This window comes from Vombatus ursinus, unplaced genomic scaffold (assembly GCF_900497805.2).
Source record: "Vombatus ursinus unplaced genomic scaffold, bare-nosed wombat genome assembly UNPS02012179.1, whole genome shotgun sequence".
Taxonomy (NCBI): Eukaryota; Metazoa; Chordata; class Mammalia; order Diprotodontia; family Vombatidae; genus Vombatus; species Vombatus ursinus.
The window spans coordinates 5,036,940-5,051,945 of NW_020951957.1; the positions used below are offsets into that span (position 1 = coordinate 5,036,940).

Consider the following 15,006-nt stretch of genomic DNA (forward strand, 5'->3'; position numbering starts at 1 on the left):
CGCAGAACAGCAGAGTTTTACTGCTGGAATCCAGATGCTTTCTTGAGGGTTGGCTAAAAATATGCTGAGATTACCAATGTCTCCTGATGTTGTGGAAAGCAATCACAATGGCAAGTTTTGTCATCCCTTTGAAATACAAAGATAACAGGAGCATCAGAATATGTTCTTTACTAAGACATGCTCTGCTAAAATATTGGCTAATCACCAGTGGGTAACACTGCCATATAATTCATAAAATGAGTTCTTTTGTTTAGTAACTGCTTGTACAATCCAGTATCAACTCCAGTATTGAATTCCAAGTAAAATTTTTATTTTTTTAAAGAGGTTTCATTCATTCATTCATTCATTCATTCATCTATTTATTTATTTTTTCAAATTGCAGCACTGATCCCCTGGGATAGACGGGGGAATCCGTGTTTACCATAGGCCAAGTGAAGGGGAATGATTGCCCTTCCCTTCTCTCCCACATATGAGTCCAGCAGGCTCTGCTCCAGCACTTGGATGACCTGTTTTTGGCCAAGCTCTATTACCAAGGGGTCCCTGCTCAGGGAGATGTCAATTATTCGTCCATCTTCATGACTGCCTGTATAGTGAATGTACAGTGTATCTCCGAGGGCAGCGGGCTCACTGCAGGCCTCCAGGGCTCTACCACAATCTTTAGCTGGAGGGTCTGGATGAAACTTTCAGTTTCATTCCCCGCATCAGAAAGTCTCCCCGTGCCTCCCAGCCGAAGAAGCAGTAGCAGCAACAGTGGTGGCTGGAGCAGGAGGAGCTGGGGGGCCATGGCAAGATGTGCGACTTGGACACACGTGGCCAATGCATTGCGAGGCGGGGGGGGGGGCAGGAGTGGGGAGGAAGGCAGCGAAGAAGAGCGTAGAGTCCTGGGAACCCCAGCTAGAAAGGACAGGATGGGGCAGAGCAAAAACTTTTATTTTCAATTGAAGATAAAATCCTTCCACATGCTTCTAAAGTAGAATAATCGATAAAACTGCCTGCCTGACCTTTTGTTTTAATTACACTTAAATATTTTCAAATAAATGACTAGAAACAAATAAAAAAAAAGTACTTTGTATAAAGGAGTGTTGAATTATACAAGAAATATCACACTAATTTACTGTTTATTGAACTATGAATTGATTTAACTGTTTTAGAAAACAATTTGGAATTTTTAGATAAAAGTGCCTAAACTGTTCATATATTTTGAACTAGAGATCCTGCTCCTAAGTATAAATTCCAGGGGGATCAAAAATAGAAAGATAAAATTATATATGCCAAAATATTTAATATGAACACTTTTGTGATTTCAGAAAAAAATGGGAAGAAGGTAGATGCCTGCCACTGGTTAAATAAAGTATGGTATATGTGTATACATATATACACATATGTATATATGTGTATTTATATGCACATATTTATGTGTATATGTGTATTTGTATGTGTGTACACATGTATATACATATATGTATGTATTCATATACATACACTCTGTGTGTGTGTGTGTGTGTGTGTGTGTGTAGTATAAGGAGGAGCAGTAATTGGGTGCTTCATGTAAGGTAGTTACCTGAACAAATACACAATCTTCCTCTTCTAACTAATGCTAATTCATTTCCTTACTAAGTTTCTGCTGGGTTGAAAGAAGTTTAGCTACTCTGGATATCTCAGTGATTCCCAGCTTCATAGAAATTCTCTATCTAAACAAATCTTCTTCCCCTATATCAACCTCAAGTATGGAAAATCCTCTTTCCTCTTTTTATTATGCTTCCTTCTCTCAATACTAGACTGTATACTTATAGGCTTAGACAGGTATAACTGTAAATAGTTGCTAACATTAACAGCAGTTTCAAATAGCGAAAGAACATCTATAAGCATGTGAAAGGAACATATATCCACTGGCAGTTCATTATGGTTACAGTCAGGAAAGTGAATTTTTCCCCCACACTACCCTCCTTCCCAATGGTCAGAGGAGAAAATGGAAGGTGAATTGGACAAGTAAAGGGAAACTTGTCTCCCTCATCCCCAGTATAGTGCTAATGGAGGCCAGGGCAAATAAACATTGTCTCCTGAATTCCTGTAGTCTCATTGGCCACATTATGTTATTTACTTTCTTTGAATCACTCTTTGCCTTCATAAACCCTCAAACAGACCACATCATTTCAGCTACACATGGCTAGTCCTTGGTTTCTATTGCTAAGGAAGCATCAGTCCCTAGTTACCTATTCAGCAGAAGAAATATGGAGAACCAGTCAAACCTCACCCAATCACATAGCAATGTCTCTAGTGGGTAGAGGAGATGGTGTATATATGACTGTGATGGAATATGTTGTGCAATAAGAATTGGTAAATGAGTAAATCAAAGAAATATAAAATAGATAAAACAAGGAGAGGAAGGGTAGGGAGAGCAGAACCAATAGGATAATGTGCAAATTGATTATAGTAGTGTAGCTGAAAACAATGCCAAAAGATGTCTAACTCAAATCAAATGTAATGACCAAAATTGGATCCAGAAGACAGTTTAAGAAACACAAACTCCTATGCTCATGAGAAAAATCGGGTACTCTGTGTATGGAAAGATTCATATTCTGTCAGGTACTATTTTCCTTATTATTAAGGAAGGTTTTATGGAGCTACTGTTGGAAAGTGAGCAGAATATATAATGTCACTGATATTTTCACAATAGCAACACAATTTAAAATTAAAAGATTCCTTTAATTTACACTGGATTCATTGTTCAATTGTTTTTAAGTTGTCTCTGACTCTTCATGACCCCATTTAGGGTTTTCTTGACAAAGATACTGTAGTGGTTTGCCATTTTTTCTCCTGCTCATTTTACAGATGAGGAAACTGAAGCAAAGAGTATTAAATTACTTGCCCAGAGTCTCACAGTTAGTAAGTGTCTTAGGCCAGATTTGAACTCAAAAAGATGAGTCTTCCTTATTCCAGGCCTGGCACAATTAGCTAACTTGACATTGTTCATGGCTATTATATATTATTTACCATTTAGGCATTTCCCTTCAATTTCTGTAAATTTAATGATAGCAATGGGATTGGAATCCACTTAGGGAATTATTGGGAATTGGCAAATTCTTTGTAAGAATTAAAAGGTAGGAAACTCACAGATTAAAGGCAAATTTTAACCTGATAACCTAGCTTCTTCCATATATGGCAACTTTTGTTTTTTGTGCATTTTTAATGAATTCTAATCAATACTATGAGAAGAAATGAAAGTAATTCAAGTTGCTGGGCCTAAGTGCTCTTTCTTAGTCTCCAAATGAGAGCCAGCTTAGTTCACTGAAAACCTGGAGAAAATGTACTAAAGAACCATGCATAATCCTAGAAAACTGGGAATGCCCTAAGATTTCTAGGAAGCCAGCACAATATAGTTTAAAAAAAAAAGAGACAGTTTTGGATTTGAAGTCAGATAACCTGGGTTTGATTCCTGAATCTGTCATGAAATACCTGTAAATATTGTAAGTATTTTTTATTGCTTGTCTTTCATTTTCAGAGGACCAACAATATAATAAGGTGATAATGTAACTCCTGCATGAATTAGATTTGAGTGAACCAGAGTTGCACAAAGTCACTTACTCCCTCTTCCAGAGTCATTGTGGTTCAGTGGAAAAATGAGAGTCAGAAAAACTGGCAATGGCCTCGTTTAGGGCAGATGACCTTGGTGTCTTCACTGTCTGGTCAAACTCTAAGTGCTCCACAACACCTGCTTCAGCTGCTTTAATGGTCATTGGAACAAATTGTTCTCATCCACCCATTCCTCCAGGAGAAGTCTTCACATGCTTTAGGGAGACACCCCCCTAACCCACAGATGGGTTTGAGGCCTGTTGGATACTCTCACCTTAATTTAGTCTATCTGCTTAGACTCATTCACCTTTGGCGTCCACCTTTCACCCAGCTCACACTTGTGACTCCAAGAATTTGTAGCATGCCCAGCATCTATACCCAGGTAAAATGTCTCATCAGACAGGCTAAACAAAAAGCCCCAGCTAGAGTTTGTGCTTGGAGTACATATTCCCCCTAACTCATGAATGGGTTTAAGGCCTGTTGGTTACCCTCAACCTAGTATGAAGTGAGAGTTTAATGCCAGATAGACACCAAAGATAGATGAGCAGCCCTGAAAAGTGCTTGGCAAGTTCTCACACTGGTGGTACTAGTTCTCCTTGAACACCCCATATACACTGTAAGTGTAGTTACTTGTTATATGTCATGTAGTTGTCACTTAATTTTCCAGTAGCTTTCTTTTCTTAACTATAAAACCAGATGATTAGACTAGATCACATCCAAGACCCAAACTATGCATTTATGACAGAATTGCGTTCACTTAGATGGAACATAATAATTTCATAGTGTTCACCTTGTGTTCATTTATTAGGTATACATTTTTTCATATTAATCTCTGTATGATCCTTTTCTTTTCCTTGATATTAATCCCTGAGAAAGAAGTAATTTTTACCTAAACCTTTCTTTTTTTTCAATCTTCCCCCAGACCTTAGCATAGTGTTTTGTATGCAATAGGTTCTTAATATGTCTTTGTTAAACTGAATAGAATTATATTGAAAGTAAGGGATGAATAAAGAAGTTGTAGAATTACTCATGGTGTTATAGGATGAAAAATCTAAAGGAACCTCAGAGATACTTAACTGCCAATGTTTGCCATTTTTGTGAATTGACTCTTTTCCCCTTTGGGTGTGGTGTGGAAGAAAGCATTAATCAGACACTTTCGGTATTGTCAACTGATCAAGAAAGAAGGAAAATCCTCTAGAATTTAGCCAGGGGATCCACACAATGAAAATATGATTTTGGTACTATCTTATGGAGGAAGAATAAGAATATAACCCAGAGAAGTAAACTGTAGCACCTGGGAGATCTTATATCAAGGGAGCATTCAACTTACTTAATTCTACTTGGATGGATCATAATATAATCAGATATCACTTTCCACTAGTAAATATTGAACCTAGGTTCATAGTCTGAGGACCCTCAACATGCCCCACCCCCTAAACATTAGACACTTAGTTTCAAGACTCTATTTACTTACTTCAGCATTTATTCAACAGACACTCCATTCTTTCATTTACAGAAGGAGAAGTTTGGACTAGATGGCTTTTGACATACGTTTGAGTTGAAATCCATGATCCTGTGAACAAAATCATAGCTCACAAGAACCAATCTAACATTTCTTTTTATTTTTCTTTCCTGACTAATTCAGATGATTCATTAACCAATAGAAAATATATTTAATTAAAAATATGAAAACTCACTAGGGAAAAACCCTACCCCACTTAAGACATTATACTCACTGAAACAAACTCCTCTACATATTCAAGTCAATGATGCAAGAAGAAATATGTGCAATGCCTACTACATAGAAGGTAACTAGTAAAAGTTTTTGATTAGTTGTCAATTGCTACTGATAAAGGAGCAGCAATCTATTAACATGTCTCCTTTCATAAACCATGAGACTTTTTAGACCAAAATTCTTCACTGGCTACCACCTTTATTCCATGTTAATTTTACATATTTTTTGGAATGTAACTTCCTTAACAGCAAAGACCATCTCACTTTTGTATTTGTATTCCCAGCCCTTGTAAAGTGTCTGAAGCTTAGTAAATATTTTAAAAATGCTTGCTGTTTGTTCAACTGATGGATAACTTAGATTGTTGTTCTGTTTCTGAAGTTGTCACTTCCTGCTTCCCCAGAGAACTGCTGATACTATTGACTGGAATGCTGACATTATCTAGCTAGTCACTTTCTTTGCTGTGTTGTGAGTTGCTAATGTCATCTCTTGCTTTGCTTTTTCTATTTTGCTACTATCTGTTACCTCTCCACTTATCTATTAGTGTCATCTGTTTTTCATCTGCTATTAGGAGCTAGGCAGATTCATTCCCACAGATGAGTAATTTTAGTTCTTTTGTGAAAGAATTTATAGCCCAAAGGCTACTTCAACTCTTTTTCAAGTCAGAACCACAGTCATACCCAACCAGCACAGTTAAAAAAAAAACAGTTTAACTTTTCTCTTACAGGAAAGTCCTTTAGTACCCTAATATTTGAGTTAGATTGAATAAATTACTTTCAAATTCCATCACAACCCTAATAGCTAGTACTGATATATTTATATCATGTTCCCTATTTCTAAACTGTAAATTTTCTTTCTTTTCAATTATATAAAGAGGATAATAGGGATGAATGGAAAGAAACATCCCAGTGAATAGATAGCCATGTCTCTCTCTCTCTTTTAAATTAACTTTTAGTAAATTAAAAAAAAATCCTGTAGAATCCTTTAATAAAGGAAACAAACAAAAATGACATATTCTTTTGATGTTTTTCTTATTGTGGTCCACCAAAAAAAGAGATTAAATTCATGAATCCATAAATACATTTGTATATAATTACAGTGTGACAAATTTAGAATGGGAGTGAAAAGATTCCATTTCCTCCTCAATAGATTAGAAGATTGTGTAATTTAAAATACACCTATAGGAGAGAAGGAAACCACTTTATTTAGGACAAGGAAGGATAAAGTGTTGCATTATATTCAGTTATTGTCTGTTTCAGTCTGCTTTTCAGCCATGATTATATTTTTTCAGGCTCAAGGGTTCCCCCACCATGGAATTTTCTCCATTATTGTCAGCAATAAAACACAAGATTTACAGAGGAAAAAGTAAACTAAAGTTCATTGTACCTAATAATAATGAGTACATTTTCCGAAACTGCAATTCAAGAAAGTACCTAAAATTAGAATAATTTGACAATAGGAACTAACAACATAGATTTAGGACTGGAAGGGAACTTAGAAGCCATCTAGTTTGACCCAGATGAATGAAAGCTATACATCAGTCTCACTTTGCAGATGAAGAAACTGATGTTTTAAAAGGTGAAGTCACTTGCTCAAGATTTTACAGATAGCATAGTCCTAGAAAACAGAAATCCTGCTGCAAGTGGGAAATCTTACAATTTTATTTTCTGTTGTCTACAAATACTTAACACCCTCACCCCAGTGCTGACATTCCTATTTAATTGAGTTATTTTCTTCTTTTTAAAATTAATTTCTACATTCATTCATGCTAGCTATCCTTCTTCAAAATCCTGTAAATTGTTTCATCTCTATGGTTATCATTTACTCTAGTCATGATGCTTTTCTATCCTAATGTCCTCTCAATTGACCGCCTTCCACCATCTTTCCCTTATGAAACCCATAATTTATGTAGATCCCCAAATAAGCTTCCTGGTGCCCATATCTGGCAATGTCATTTATTTACTCAAAAACCACCAGTTACTCCTTATTTTCTATTCAAACAAACAAAAGAATACACATTACTTAAACTGGCATTAACGTCTTTCCATATAAGACTCCATACTACTTTTCCAGAGTTATTTGCATGATCATCCTCTTCATGTACTCTATATTCAAGTGAATGAAATGAACCATCTTTTGTCTGAACATGACATTGTCTATCTCTGATCTTTTGCTCTAGATATTTGCCTTTCCTGGAATGAACTCCATTCTTATGTAACTTGTTGATGATCTTTTTGACTTAGTTATCTCTTCTTCCATATACCTGCCATTATTCCTCAAGTAGCTAAAATATTCTATCCAAATCCTCTTGATTATTATTTTATTTTGTGCTAATTACTCAAATCCCAGTTATCTGCTCTGTATTTGCCATTTCTGTTTCCCTCAAGTAGTTAGTCAGTAAGTTAATTGGACAACTAAGATTTAGTAAATATTTACCATGTGCCAGGAATTGTGTTAAAAGTGATGGATACAAAGAAAGATTGAAAAAAATCCCCATATAAGGTCACTAAATCCTGGAGGATAACAATAAATAAATTCTTGAAGGTAGGCATTATAGAGATCACAGGGTGGCACAGTGGAGAAAATGCTAGTCCTGGAGTCAGGAAAACTCATCCTCCTGAGTTCAAATTTGGCCTCAGACCCTTGCTAGCTGTGTGACCCTGGGCAAGTCACTTAACCCTGTTTGCCTAAGTTTCTCATCTATAAAATGATCTGGAGAAGGAAATGGCAAATCAGACCAGTGTCTTTGCCAAGAAAACTCAAAATTAGGGTCATGGAGAGTCACATAAGACTGAAATGGCTGAACAACAGCAACAAAATTCACAAATATCTTTATATTCTAAATACCTGGGACAATACTTTACACATGAGCACCAAATGTTTGTTGAATTTGATATCAATTTTAAGTACACATAACACTTATTTAAATAATCTCTCAGAAAGATCACACACATTTGTAACATATTTTTTTAAAAAGAAATGGAATCTTGATAGTTAGCCTGCCATTTTTTGGATGAGTCTTCAAGGAGAGTACAAGGAGAATTTAACTGTCATTCTGGAAAGACTGTTAATTGTGATATTTTGTGAGAAACAGTGAGAATACACAGGGAAAGGACTAAGAATTTCATACCTGAGGGGGGAAAAGTTTTATTTTTTTTTTCCTTTCTCAAAATACATGAATTGAATTCTTAAGAATTGATTTTAGATGATGGGTGGAAGTGGAGCCAAGATGGTAAGGCAGCGACTCACTTGAACTTTCCCAAATTCATCTCCAAATGACTATAAAATAATAACTTATTATGAATCTTCGAGTGGCAGAACCAACAAAAGGATGGTGTGAAACAATTTTTTAGCACAAGAGAACTTATAAGGTTGGCAACAAATGTCTGTCTCACTCAGATAAAAGGGGAACACAATTCAGTGCAAGAGATGTCCACTCAAGACTGTAGCAGGAGTGCCTGGGGGCAGAGCCAAGATGGCAGAATAAAAGCAGTGACTTGCTTGAGCTCTCCCCCAAACCCCTCCAAATATCTGTAAAAAAATAGCTCTGAATAAATTCTAAAGCATAAGAGTCCACAAAAAGACAGAGTGAAACAAATTTCCAGCTCAAGACAACCTGGATGGTTGATCTGAAAGGTATACCACGCTGGCCTGGGAGAGGAAAGCAGTTTGGCATGGGCACACAAGCAAGGCAGGCCTCAGTGAATGTGGAGCAGGCCTCAGAGGACTGAATCACTGTGAAAAGCTGTGGCAGTTTCCAAACTTCCCAACCCAGGAATGCCAAAGACAACTTAGAAGGTCAGTAGGAAAAGTCTGTGTCTCCATTGAGAGAGAGAAGCCAGTTCTAGTCCCAGTCCTTGAGTGGAGCCCCAGGGTGGTGGCTGTCTCCAGAGCTTCCTGCCCACAGACTGAGGGGAAACTGAGTGGCTGATCAGAGGGGGATTGCAAGGATCTCTTTGCAGGTGCTGAGGCAGAATTCCTTTGCTTTGTTTGTGCTTAGATCGGGGTCACAGTTCTGGGTGGTGGTTCTGGGGCAAGAAAGAACACTGATGTGGTGGACCTTGTAGTGGCTGTAGAGAGAGAATCCTCCTCATAGTTCCAAGACAGAAAAATGTGCTTGAAGTCACTCATAGACCAGAGCACAGGGCAGGAAAGGAGTAAACACCCCACCCTTGATCATAGCACTTTGGAAGAACTGAAAATTTACAGATCCCTAGAAGTATCTCTGAAAATAGCCACACAAAATCCCCGAAGCTTGGGACAGTACATTCTCCACACTGGAAGCAGACCCCTACCTTAACAAAGAGTTTATAACTCAAGTAATTGGCTGGGATCATGAGTAAGCAGCGCAAAAAGAGCCAGACCATAGAATCTTACTTTGGCGACAAAGAAGATCAAAACATACAACCAGAAGAAGACAACAAAACCAAAGCTCCTACATCCAAAACCTCCAAGAAAAATATGAATTGGCCCCAGAAGATGAAAGAGCTCAAAAAGGATTTTAAGAAGCAAGTAAGAGAAGTAGAGGAAAAACTGAGAGTGATGCATGAAAATCATGAAAAACGAGTCAACAGCAAGTCTAAAGGAGACCCCAAAAAATACTGAAGAAAATAACATCTTAAAAAGTAGCCTAACCCAAATGGCAGAAGGGGTCCAGAAAGCCAATGAGGAGAAGAATGCCTTGAAAAGCAAAATTGGCCAAATGGGAAAAGGAAGTACAAAAGCTTACTAAAGAAAATACTTCCTTAAAAATTAGAATGGAGCAATTGTAAGTTAGTGACTTTATGAGAAATCAAGATACCGTAAAACAAATTCAAAAGAATGAAAAAATAGAAAACAATGTGAAGTATCTCATTGGAAAAACAACTAACCTGGAAAATAGATCCAAGAGAGAATTTAAAAATTATTGGAATATCTGAAAGCCATGATCAAAAAAAGAGCCTAGACATCATCTTTCAAGAAATTATCAAGGAAAACTGTCCTGATATTTTAGAATCAGAGGGCAAAATAGAAATTCAAAGAATTCACTGAACTCCTTCTGAAAGAATACATAAAGGAAAACTCCTAGGAATATTGTAGCCAAATTCCAGAGTTCCCAGGTCAAGGAGAAAATATTACAAGCAACCAAAAAGAAGCAATTCAAGTATTGTGGAAACACAATCAGGATAACACAATATTTAGCAGCTTCTACATTAAAGGACCACAGGGCTTGGAATATAATATTCCAGAGGGCAAAGGAGATAGGATTACAACAAGTATCATCTAACCAGGAAAACTGAGCATAATCCTTCCAGGGAAAAGTTGGATATTCAGTAAAATAGAGGACTTTAAAGCATTCTTTAGATGATGATGTAGATGATGATTTAGAGATGACTAGAAAATTTGACTTTCAGATAAAAGGCTCAAGAGAAATATGAAGAGGTAAACAGGAAAGAGAAATCATAAGAGACTTATTAAGGTTGAACTGTTTACATTCTGCATAGAAAGATGATATTTGTTACTCATGAGTCCTTTGGAGGAAAAAAAAATATATGTATGTATGTATGCACAGGGTGAGTTGAAGATGTGGTGGTGATATCTGGAGAATAAAATTAAGGGATGAGAGAGGATTATATGGAGAGAAGGAGAAAGGGAGAGGTAGAATGGGGTAAGTTATTTTACTAAAACAGACAAGAAAAGACTTTTACAGTGGAGGGAAAATGGGGGAAGGTGAGAAAGAATGAGTGAATCTTATTCTCATCGGATTTGGCTTAAGGAGAGAATAATATGCTCACTCAGTTGGGTGTGGAAATCTATCTTACCCTACAGGAAAACAAGAGGGGAAAGGGACAAGAGAGCAGGAGGATGATAGAGGGGAGGGCAGATTGGGGGAGGGAGTAATCAGAAGCAAATATTTCTAAGGAGGGACAGGGTCAAAAGAGAGAATAGAATAAATGGGGTCAGGATAGGATTAAGGGAAATATACTTTAGTTTTTCACAACATGACTGCTATGGAACTGTTTTGCATGACTAAACATGTATAACCTGTATCGAGTTGCTTGCCTTCTCAGTAAGGGTGTGTGGGGAGGGAGAAAGGGAGAAAATTTGGAACCCAAAGGTTTAAAAACAAAAGCATAAAAAAATGTGTTTTCATGTGAAAATGGGAAATAAGATCTACAGGAAATGGGGTATAGAAATCTATCCTGCCCTATAGGAAAATTGAAGGAGAAGGGGATAAGAGAAGGGGTGGAGAGATAAAAGGGAGGACAGATTAGGAGAAGGGGTATTCAGAATGCATGCCATCTTGGGGTGGGGGGAGGAATGAGATGGGGAGAAAATTTGGGACTCAAAATCTTGTGGAAGTGAATGTTGAAAACTAAAAATAAATAAATTAATAATATTGTAATAATAATAATAAAAAAACTGCAGCAGGCTGTGCCCCATCAACACAGTCATGAGGCCCCATGGCCCTGGCCCAGAAGGCCAGGAATGAGGCCATCCAATTTCAGCCCTGGTGCAACAAGGTAAGTTACAGGAGGAAATACACAGTAAATCTATACTAGTGGGGGACCTCAACTTTCTCTTCATAAAACTTGATAAACCTAACCAAAAAAATAAACAAGGAGGAAATGAATAGAATTTTATAAATTTAGATATGATAGACTTCTGGAGAAAATTGAATAGGAATAGAAAGTAATATGCCTTTTTCTCAGTAACACATGACACCTATACAAAACTTCATCATGTATTAGGGCATAAAAATCTCACAATCAAAGGCAGAAGAGCAGAAATACTAAATACATTCTTTTCAGATCATAATGCAATAAAAATCACATTCAACAAAAGACTGTGGAATGATAGATTGAAAATTAATTGTAAACTAAATAATCTAATCCTAAAGAACAAGTAGATCATGGAACAAATCATAAAAAGAAAGTCAATAATCTAATTAAAGAGAAAGACTACAATGAGACCAACTACCAAAATTTATGGCATGAGTTGATAGCAGTAGTTATGGTAAAAACATACATCACTAAATGCTGACATCAATAATATAGAAAAAGAGCAGATTAATGAATTAGGTATTCAACCAAAAGAAAAAAAAACCTAAAAAAGAACAAATTAACAATCCTCAATTAAACACCAAAATGAAAATCCTGAAAAATCAATGGAGAGATTAAAACATTTGAAAGAAAACCATTAAACTACTAAATAAAACTAAAGATGGTTTTATTAAAAAAAATAAAATAGACAAACCATTGGCTAATTTGATTTGCTAGTATCAAAAATGAACAGGGTGAATTCATCAATGAAGAGGAGATTAAATTATTAACAGCTGTTTATATTCAATTATATGCTAAAAATCTAACAATCTAAGCAAAATGGGTCAATATTTACAAAAATATAAATAGCTCAGATTAACAGAAGTGGAAATAGAATACTTAATCCAGTTTTAGAAAAATAAATTAACAAACCATCAATGAGCTCCCTAGAAAAAAAAATCTCCAGGAATAGATGGATTCACAAGTGAATTCCACCAAACATTTAAAGAAAAATTAATTCTAATACTATATAAACAATTTGGAAAAATGGGTGAAGGAGTTCTACCACCTTACTTTTACAACACACATATAGTTCTGATACATAATCCAGGAAGAGTGAAAACAACAAGAGTAAGTTATAGACCAATTTCTCTAATATTGATGCAAAAATTTTAAATAAAATACTAACAAAAAGATTACAGCAATATATCACAACAATCATACATTATGACCAAGTTGAATTTATAATAGGAATGCAGGATTGATCAATATTAGGAAAACTATTAGGTGTTTTTGGTGTTTTTTTTAATAAAATACATCTAATTCTGTTAGACACTAGAGATCATAGGAATAAATGGAGTTATCCTTAAAATAATAAGTAGTACCTGTGTAACAGCATTAGCAAACAATATCTATAATGAGGATAAACTAGAAGCCTTCCTAATAAGACCATGGGTGAAGCAAGGATATACATTAGCCTTCAATATTGTGCTAGAAATGTTACCTATAGCAGTAAGAGAAATAAAAGAAATTGAAGGAATTGGAATAGGAAATGGGAAAACAAAACTCTTTGAAGATGGCATGTTGGTACATTTAGAGACTCAAGTAAAAAAAAAATATTTGAAATAATTAACAACTTTAGCAAAGTTGCAGGATATAAAACAAAGCCACATAAATGATCAGCATTTTTATATGTTACCAACAAAGTTCAACAGCAAGAGACAGAATGAGAAGTTCCATTTAAAATAACTGTAAACAATATAAAATGCTGGGCAATCTACAAGCCAATACAAACCTGGGAAGAAAATCAAGTCACATCTAAATAATTTGAAAAATATTAAGTGTTCAGGGGTAGGCAAAGGCAATGTAATAAAAATGATAATACGTAAATTAATTTACTTTTGCAAGAACACATCAATCAAACTAGCAAAGTGTTATTTTATAAAGCTAGAAAAAATCATAAGAAAATGTATTTGAAAGAATGAAAGGTAAAGAACATCAAGGGAAGTGATGAAAAAACATGTGAAGGAAGGTGGCCTAACCACATCAAATCTCAAACTATATTATGAAGTAGTTAGCATCATAAACAATTTGGTACTGTCAAAGAAGTAGAATGGTGGATCAGTGTAATGGTTTAGGTACACCATGCAAAGGAGTAAATAGCTGTAGTTTTTGATAAACCCAAAGACCCAAGCTTTTCAGTCTCAGTATTTGACAAAACCTGCTGGGAAAACTGAAAAACAGTATGACAGAAACTAGGTATTAAGCAACATCTTACATCACATACCAAGAAAAGGTCAAAATGAATATATGATTCAAACATACAGGGTAATACTATAAACAAACTAGGAGATCAAGGAATAGTTTACTTCTCAGATTAATGGATAAGGGAAGAAATTGTAACAATACAAGAGAGCATTATAATATGTAAAATAGATATGTATCTGATTATAATAAATTCAAAAGGTTTTGCACAGACAAAACCAATACAACCAAGAGTAGAAAGAAAACTAGGGATTTTTTTACATGAGGTATCTCCAATATAGGCCAAATTTTTCAAACATGTAGGGAACTGAGTCAAATTTATTTATTGATTGATTGATTGATTTATCTATCTATCTATTCATTCATTCATTTATTTGTTTTGTTTGTTTATTTATTTGGTGAGGGCAGTTGGGGTTAAGTGACTTGCCCAGGGTCACACAGCTAGTGAGTGTTATGCATCTGAGGCCCGATTTGAACCCGGGTCCTCCTGACTCCAAGGCTGGTGCTCTATCCACTGCTGAGTCAAATTTATAAGAATACAAGTCATCCATTAATTGATAAATTGTCCAAGGATATGAATAGGCAGTTTTCAGATGAAGAAATCAAAATTATCTATGGTCATATAAAATTGCTCTGAATCATAATTGATTAGAGAAATATAAATTAAAACAACTCTCAGGTATCATATCACACTTGTCAGATTTGTTAATATGACAGAAAAGAAAAGGGACAAATATTGGAAAATTGGTGGAGTTGTGAATTGGAGACCAATTTGGAACTATGTATGAAGGTCTATAAAATTGGGCCTGCTTTTTTACCCAGCAATATCACTTCTAAATCTATATCCCAAAGAGACAGAAGAAGAAGGAGAAGAAGAAGAAGAAGAAGAAGAAGAAGAAGAAGAAGAAGAAGAAG

At 35.6% G+C, this 15,006-nt stretch overlaps 1 pseudogene; it reads right to left on the bottom strand.

The window, feature by feature from the left end:
- Positions 1-371: 371 nt before the first annotated feature.
- Positions 372-784, bottom strand: LOC114039697 (annotated as a pseudogene).
- Between the last annotated feature and the right edge of the window lie 14,222 nt (positions 785-15,006).